The sequence below is a fragment of the Callorhinchus milii genome, unplaced genomic scaffold, assembly GCF_018977255.1.
Source record: "Callorhinchus milii isolate IMCB2004 unplaced genomic scaffold, IMCB_Cmil_1.0 Scaffold133, whole genome shotgun sequence".
Lineage (NCBI taxonomy): Eukaryota > Metazoa > Chordata > Chondrichthyes > Chimaeriformes > Callorhinchidae > Callorhinchus > Callorhinchus milii.
The window spans coordinates 76,651-85,884 of NW_024704874.1; positions in this window are offsets into that span (position 1 = coordinate 76,651).

The following is a 9,234-nucleotide window of genomic DNA, read 5'->3' on the forward strand; positions in this document are numbered from 1 at the left end:
AGCCTTGATTGCCCTTCGCCGGTAGGATTAGCCTCATAGAAGCAGATCGTGAGCAGGAGCGGCGTAAATGTTTGAGGGGAGAATGCAGTACACAGAACAGCAAAACAGAAGCAGAAGGTATAAAATACAGGCAAATAAGAGACATGAACATAAGTACTCACCACCATGTCCAACTGGGTTGCACAGTGATCAAAGTGGTGGGTTCAGCATGAAAGTTCCATAGGTGCTTCCACCTGCGGCACATAAGCGGCCAATTGAATGTTTCAATCCTTTCAGTAAATTCTGCAAAAGCGACACCAAGACTTTCTGCAACAAATCCATCCAACACATGATCATTGAACACATTGAATGGCGTGGGTGACCTTCCCTTCAACCTCTTTCAAGGAGGAGGAATTCAACGAGTCCACTCTCGATCTTTGCTCGGATCTTGGAGCTGAAATAAACATGATGGATAGAAATTTTACCAGACTGAGTCAGGTTGGAGATGAATTTTCCTTGATACTCACTTTCGTCTTGCGGGCTTGAGAGGCTTTGGATCGAAAGCCTTGCAGAAGACGAGGAACTCAATTTAGATATATTTACAATTTGATAGAAAGCAACAATCTCTCCCATATATTCCTAAATTGAACTAGAAGCAAATCCTCATCAGGACAGCAGATCCAACAAAAATGTTCATATCGTGCTGAATGGCTTGGCAGAGCTTAGTATCTCCAATTGCTTTGATGAGAAATCTCTGACCACTGAACTTGTCCCGACTATATACGATTGAACCGCAGCAAACACAGCATTCTTTCTTTGATAAACATAATGTATTTATTTGTAATTAATCAGAGTAAAAGGATATTTGAACGCATACTTCAGATCCTCTCTTAACTTTGTCTGGGTCACCGCATAGATAAATGTGTTTGTGCAGGATCTCAAAAGCTTAAGCATAAATCCCGTCTGTTGGAGGACATATCGAGAGCTGTTGACTTGTAATTGATAATTATAATTTGTAATTGTACATTTCAATTATAGATAATGTTCGTCATCCATAAGAGTATAAAACTTGCTGATATACCGAAGAGTAAAATAATAGATTTTCGTCGCTTTTCCATTTCTGGATCATTCTGTCTGTTCCAATTGTTATTGAACCGGATTCTCCGGCGTGTCCTGCTGGCTAATAAAATGTGTCTGATGGTCAGAGCATTGAAGTGGGAAATTAAAAGAAATACAACCAGAGGAGTGAAAATTCTGTTGAACCATGCAAACACTCTCCATATTGGAAATGTAGAATAGCTCGGTTTTCCAAGGAAGTACAATGGTAAATTGTTAATGATCATCAAAGGAGTAAATACAAAATACCATGGAATACTTTGTGCACAGTTTATCAAAGTCAATGTTATAATAACATAAATAGCAGAATTCACAGTGCAATATATTTTTTTCAACTTCTGATGACAAATAGCCACAAAATGATCGAAAGTGAAAGCAACTGTAAACCAGACTGAACATTTTGTGGCTAAAGCCACCAAAACAACTCTGACACTGCACACAGGAGTGTAAGATAAGAAACTATTATTATTCTTCAATTGCTTCCTAGCACGTGAATTAAATTCAAGAAAAACTTGATCGGCTCCGTTGTCTTTATTTTCAAAGTATTCCAAAACCCTCCTCACTTGATTCATTGACAAATTGGAACATCTCTTACTTCGTCTTGGAATTCAACGACTTCATTCCTCCTATGTTCCGGAAGCATTCGGAATTTAAAGAGAAATTACTTGCCGGAAGATAATTAATCGTGTCGATGAATGGCATTGCTGGACCTGGAGGAGTGAAACTAATCTACGCTGGAATCAAAGTGATCGAACGGCCAACGACACAAACGCACTCTGAGGGTATTGGCTCATGAACAAAAACGTTGGCTTCTCGTTTGATCAAATGAAGAAGGAATGATTTTTTTAGCTTCTGCACACAGCTCTTTCTGGTCACAAATCACATCTGATCTGTACAATGTACGAGTTGAAAAAGATCATTTGATAGCGGTTGGATCCGAGCCCACGTCCGCTTAAAAAATGGAGCCTGTATTCAGCGCCTAAGACAGCTGGGCCACGGTCTACACTGTTTGTGAAAAATGACGATAATTGAGATTGAGTGCGGTGGAGTAATCGAGCTGGAATTCCAGAAGCTGGTGCCTTGTGAATGAAGGTCGAAAAGGTTGCCTGCACCTCCAGTACAGTAATCACAAGGAAGGTAAATGTTATCTCAGTGCAGGAGGTGGGCAACAAACATAGACAAGTTCAGCGTTAGCTCAGTGCAGGTGGTGGGCAGAGACAAACAGTGACGGTAAGTGATAGCTCAGTGCAGGAAGTGGGCAGAGACACACAGGGAAGTTCAGTGTTAGCTCAGTGCAGGAGTCGAGAAGACTGCGGCGTGAAATCCCTGACCTTAAAGCCGGCCATTCAAATACTTTCAGTGAGATGTGGGGTGATGTGGTGCGCTGTTTCTTGTAGTTGAGGGTATGGAGTGACATTTGGGTAAAGGTTGGGCAGACATCAAGTCCTGGACAGGAGCCAACTTCTTCCGGATTAATATTGGCAAGACAGATGCACTTCTGGGCTACGATCAGCGCCTCCTCAGCTCAGGCGCTGAAAAGTATCACCTTTCATGGTTGCACACTACACCTCAGGAGCCAATGCGGAACCTCGGAGACCTGTTCTACCATCTGCTGTCCATCAAACCCTACATTGGTGCCGTGACATACTCCGCCTTTCCCACTCCGCAACATTTCCAGCATCCGCCATTGCCTCTCACCACACACTGCAGTGACCTTATCATCGCTTTCATCACGTACCGACTTGACTGCATCAACTGTCTGCTCGCTGGACTCCCCAAATCTTCCCTCCATGAGCTGCATGTTATTCAGAACTCTGCAGCTGGTGTCCTCCCCATCCCTCAGAGAATTGAGTTGAGCACCCTCGTGCGTAGCTTCCATGATATTCCATTATACTGCCCCACAACACTTCTGATGGTCTAATTCCATAACAGCCTGCCCGCTCCCTTTGCCATGTGGACACCTGCTTCAGTTCCCTTGCAATTTCTGCCTCATCATTGGCGTTCAGGCATTCAGCATATCTGCCCCCTGTCTCCAGAACTATATCCCACAATCCAATCCTTCCACCTTACAATCTATATTGCCACCTGCAAGTCCCTTCCGAAGAGCTGCTCTTCTGCTACAACTTAGCAAACCCCCAACCCCTTGCCCTCCAGCTCTCCAGAACCCAACTGGGGCTCGGGACAAAATCCACTACTTCTGCTGCGTACTGGAATGACTTTCTGACGTAAATGGTCCTTCACAAATGTATTTTTTTGTTTTGTTACGTGTAGCTCCATCCGTCTGTTTGTCTGACTACACGTGTTGTGTATATACCTATGTATATCTATCTGTCTGTGTACGTCTGTCTGTGCCTTTCTTTGACTATGTATATATCTCTCCGTGTCTCCGTCTGTCTGTCTATGTGTATCTCTCTCCTCTTATCGGTTTGAAAGGGAATGACATAAATGTTGCAGACTTCACTCCTCTATTTTGGCCGCCGGTTCACTCAAGCCTGGGCTTCGGCAAACACACTGCTACTCTCAGTGAAGGCCAGATGGTGGTTTATAGCGAGGCAGGTTCTGTGCCTTCTCCCATCAAATCCACAAAATTGGAATTTGAGATGGCAGGACAGACTGTTGTGTCAGAATAATCTCCACAGTTTTCGCTTGATCGGCACTGAATCAATCACTGTAGAAATAGATCATTGTGTTTGATCATTTCTATTTCTCTCCTTCTGAAGCAAACCTCGTGCCAAAGGTGATCCTGACTCGAGAGTGGTGATGTCTTCCCAAAGGTGTATTTCGCTATCTAGCGGCCCAGTTTTAATTTGATGGTGAATTTCCCCATTGCGGGGGAAATGGTCAGGGTAAAGGGTGGGAAGAGAGGGAGTGAGGAAGGTGTAGAGAGTCGAGAGGGGAGCTGAAGGCACGGTCAAATAGAAAGGTCTTGAGACCGGCCTTGAAGGAGGAAAGGGAGGAAGCGGCGAAGGCACTGGGGGATAGAGTTCCAGAGCCAAGGATTGAGAGGCTGAAGGCCCGGCCACCGATGGTAGGGCGGTTGGGGCGGGGGATGTGGAGCAGATCGGAGCCAGAGGAACGGAGGGTACGGGCAGTTAGGTAGGCGGATATTAGATTAGAGAGGTAGTAGGGAGCAAGACCGTGAAAGGCCTTGTCGGTGCAGCAAAGCATTTTCTGCTATTTTGCCTTTCAACTCGAGTAAATAGTTAATAATATACCATGGGAGTATAAATATCAAGGAAGCTGTGACTTCTCGCGCGTGTGCATTGTCTGATCTTATCGACCTTATGTGTATCACGACTCTTCTCTTCGATCTGAATTTGCAGCTCAAAACGCCGACTCTCAGGCACACACTGGGGGCCAGTCAAGACCCAGGAGTTAGAGGACACAAAGCAACGGGATGTGCGACAGTCAGTTATCCTGAGATGAAAGATCGAAGGAAACCCTTTTTTTCCTGTTTGCAATATCACAAATTTTGGATTGTAACGGACGGCATATCCGCTGTGTTTCCTTTACAGGATGATTTCAATCAGAAGCTCAAATGACCCAATTCATGTATTTTCTGTACCTGTTCTACCAAACGGACTACATCCTAGTGTTATTGAGTTCGTGTACGCACAAGTTTATTTACGTGGATCCCCTGATTAAATTTAGAGAGGACCTTAAAGGTCGTTTGTTTTCCCTTTATTCTAACTGCTTATTGGGCGAAGTCGTCGTTGTTGCTGGGTGGCGGTTCTCGATTTGGGAGTTGACAAATGACTAAAAAATTTAGAAGTTTCATGTTGAAATCGCGGGTGAGCGCGCATTTTAGTCGCTATTTCTCCACTATTTTAATGCAAACGTATTTTCAAAATACTACATTATTACGTGTGCTTCAGGATGCACGTGCTAATTGCAGTAATGATCATTAAGTCTGTTTGGAAAACACTTTAATTCCCGAGACAATATCAGGGTCCCCATTATTCCGAAGCGCGTGTCCTTTCCCACACAAAATACCAGTGCCCATCATCTTCGCTGGGTTCCTTTGCCTCCCCATCTGAGACAGTTCCGGGTCCCCGTCTTATCTTTAAATGGTCGCAGTCAAAATCTACTCCAACTCTTCGAACCCTATGGACTGAGCCACTCACTTGCCTCTGGAGGCACAGACTTGCTTCATTTCCCAGCTTCATCCAGCCGACATCAGCGGGGAGATTTAAATCTTTCTGCAGCTTCATTCCACTGACCATCTGTCTCAATCTCTTCCTCCCCATGTCCACGATCAGACTGAAACCTCACTTTGGACTTTTGATAACCATACCCTTCCTAGAATGCCTCAAATCCTACGCTAAAACAAACGCCCAGCCAGCAATATATATTAAGAATATTATCTCTTGTATTCGAGATAGCACCTTTTCCCGTCTTCGAGTCGTCTCAAAGGACTCACGTATATTCTAAAGTGGATTGAATATGTATTTTGTGGGCGAAAAGCTGCAGATTATGGCGCATAGCATTTTTCCACAAACGTTCGTAGATTGAGTTACATTTTATTATTAATATTTTGTTTGAAGGAATATTAACCCCTTAAAAGCATTACACCAATCGACTAGCCACTGGATGCAAAAAAAGGCGAATCGAGCAAGGAAACTCACCCTCTGTTTTGTGCTGACGGAAATCGATCCCAGGTCTTTCATCAGCTGTCGTACTCAGCCTCAGAATTTCCTCACAAAGCTATTCCATGGCCTTCCTGTGCAATAGCCACTTCCTCGGAGTCGGGCTCCATCACTGTCAAGCTCTCTGTTGCGCTACGTTGCGTGAGGTGCTCTTTGCAAATGCAAGTTATTGGTGTTGTTGTTTTTGAAAACATATCCTTTCTAAAAGAAAATAAAGAACGCAAGGATTATTATTATTATTATTATCATTTTATTATTAATTTGTGAAGCACCTTGGGACGTCAAGAAGACGTGATAAGCGCTATATCAAATGCTAGGATGATGATTATTATTATTAAAATTTCAGTGTCCAACAAAGCCCATGCCATGCATTGATTTCCTTTCCGATCAAGTGAGTAAAAACAATAAAGGGGCAGAAACTCTTTAGGATGACTGAATCCGCGGAAACTGAGGCAACTGCGACGTGAGTTTGATTGACCTGAGATGCGCGACATCATCCCTCTGTAGAAATCTCTCTGCGGCGATAAAAGAGTATTTAAATCAGTTTATTCAAAACTACCTGTGCCCTTTGGAGCTAAGCTTGAAACCCATGGATCCAGTATGGAAAGTAGATTTCAATAATATGTCTCACAAATCAGTTAGATGCATAAACACTGTGTGTACAACTTCAGCAAAACTGCCATACATGTGTGATGCGAGCTTGTTTAGTTCATAGCTCGGACACCCCCCAATCAAACATTCCCATGACACTTCCCCAAAGTAAACCAATCCAATGCTCTATAATTCGTGTGTGAACGTAAATGGGTTATTCTCTTATTGGCGGACAGAGAGACAGAAAGCCATTTCGTCTTTATTAGTATAGATGTATTTTTCTGGAGGAGAGTGTGATTTTCTCTGTCGCTAGTTTGTTACAGAATACCACGCAAAGCTCAATTTTTGCGGCTTAATTAAAAAAATATTAGATATAGCACATCAACAATCGAAGGTCCCTTAATAGAAATATACCAATAACACCCGCCAATGCAAGTTCTTTCTGACGATGTATCAGTCATGTCTCGACATGAATCGGTTATTGCGGTCTTGGCGGACAGGCAAACCGACAAACATTTTTTCTTTATTATTATAGATAAAAAGAGGGAGCCCTAAATCAGAGGAAATGAAGTCACTCTTCTTTTATGCTTCATAGCTTATTTATTTAATAGAAGGAAATGTGGGTAGAGATTTTCAATGATTAATTTAACAGGGTTACAATAGCAGGGTTACAATTGATAATATGATAACAGTATTCTGAAGTATAGCATGTCACTTGAGGCTTAAATAACGAACAAACTTAAAATATCTTAATTGAAGCAATAATTAAAAGTTAACACATTTCTGATCACAACAGCTAGAACAGATTTGATGGGGTGCAGGTGGGAACATTTACCAGAACCACTATATGACACAACACATATTTTTATCAACTTCGATTTCCAGGATAATCCGTATACCAAATACTATTATAAACATATGGGTGAACTGTGTGTTTTTCAATTGTAAAGTGTGCACCTGTTTATCTTCTCCCTTTGCACTATTTAAAACATTTACTAATTATTTTGAAAGGATATTTGATTGCATTGTTCAGCTCCTCTCTGAATTTGGTCTGGGTGACCGCATAGATGGCTGTGTTTGTGCAGGAACTCAGCAGCTGAAGCATGAAACCTGCTTCTTCAAACATCCTCAAAGGGTTAAAAAAGCCTCTGGACTTGTAGTAACCTTTAACTCTGTATTGTATGTAATGTGCAACAGGTGTCATCTCAGGTAAATCAAACTCACGTCGCAGTTGCCTGAGTTTTCGCGGATTCAGTCATTCTAAAGAGTTTCTGCTCCTTTATTGTTTTTACTCAATTGATCGGAAAGGAAATCAATGCATGGCATAGCTTTGTTGGACTGGACACTGAAATTTTTATAATAATAATCATCATCCTCGCATTTGATATAGCGCTTATCACGTCTTCTTGACGTCCCAATGTGCTTCACAATAATAAAATGATAATAATAATAAACCTTGCGTTTGATACAGCGCTTTTCACGTCTTCTTGACGTCCAAAAGCGCTTCACAGAATATACGCTATAGTGAATTGACTGTCTATTTGTGGGCGAACGCGGCAGCCAAATGCACAGAGGAATGTCCCGAAAACCGGTCTCTCGCTTGCAAAGCTAGTGCTCTAACCACTGTGCTGCAGGACTCCACAAAGAGATGGTTAAACTACTTGAAAATTTGCCGACACAGGTACAGTTCCTTGAACAGCGGTCACAGATACAAAACATATGCTGCTGTATGTAGCGATGAAACTCCTTTTGACAATAGTCGAGGAAATTATGTGTTACGATGTCCGCCTCCCTGTTGCTCGACTAGAATTAATAAAGCGCGTTCTTTATGTTCTTTTAGAAAGGATATGTTTTCAAAAACAACAACTTAACAACACCAGTAACTTGCATTTGCAAAGAGCACCTCACGCAACATAGCGCAACAGAGAGCTTGACAGTGATGGAGCTCGACTCCGAGCTGGGAGTGGGAAGGGGGAGTGGCTATTGCATAGGAAGGCCATGGAATAGCTTTGTGAGGAAATTCTGAGGCTGAGGACGACAGCTGCTGGAAGACCTGGCATCGATTCCCGGCAGCACAAAACAGAGGGTGAGTTTCCTTGCTCGATTCGCCTCTGTTTGCATCCGGTGGCTAGTCGATTGGTGGAATGCTTTTTCGGGGTTAATATTCCTTCATGCAAAATTATTAATAATAAAGTTTTAGCTCAATCCACGAATGTTTGAGGGAAAATATCATGCGCCATAATCTGCAGCTAATGGCCCACGAAATATATATTCAATTCACTTTAGAATATACTGTGAAGTCCTTTGAGACGGCTCGAAGACGGGAAAAGGTGCTATCTCGAATGCAAGAGATAATACTCTGAATAATATATATTACCGGCTGGGCGTTTGTTTTAGGGAAAGTATTTGAAGCATTCTGCGAAGGGTATATTTACCAAAAGTCCAATGTGAGGTTTTGAGTCTGATCGTGGACATGTGGAGGAAGAGACTGAGACAGATGGTCAGTGGAATGAAGCTGCAGATAGGTTTAAATTTCCCCCGCTGATGTTGGGCTGGATAAAGCTGGGAAATGAAGCAAGTCTGTGCCTCCAGAGGCAAGTGAGTGGCCCAGTCCATAGGGTTTGAAGAGGTGGAGTAGATTTTGACTGCGACCATTTAAAGTTAAGACGGGGACCCAGCACTCTATCAGATGGGGATGGGGAGGCAAAGGAACACAGCGAGGATGATAGGCTCTGGTATTTTGTGTGGGAAAGGACACGGACTTCGGAATTATGGGGACTCTGATATTGTCTCGGGGATTAGAGTGTTTTCCAAACAGATTTAATTACCCTTACTTCAATTAATACCTGCCCCCTGAAGCACACGTAATAATGTTTATTTTGAAATTACGGTTGCATTAAAA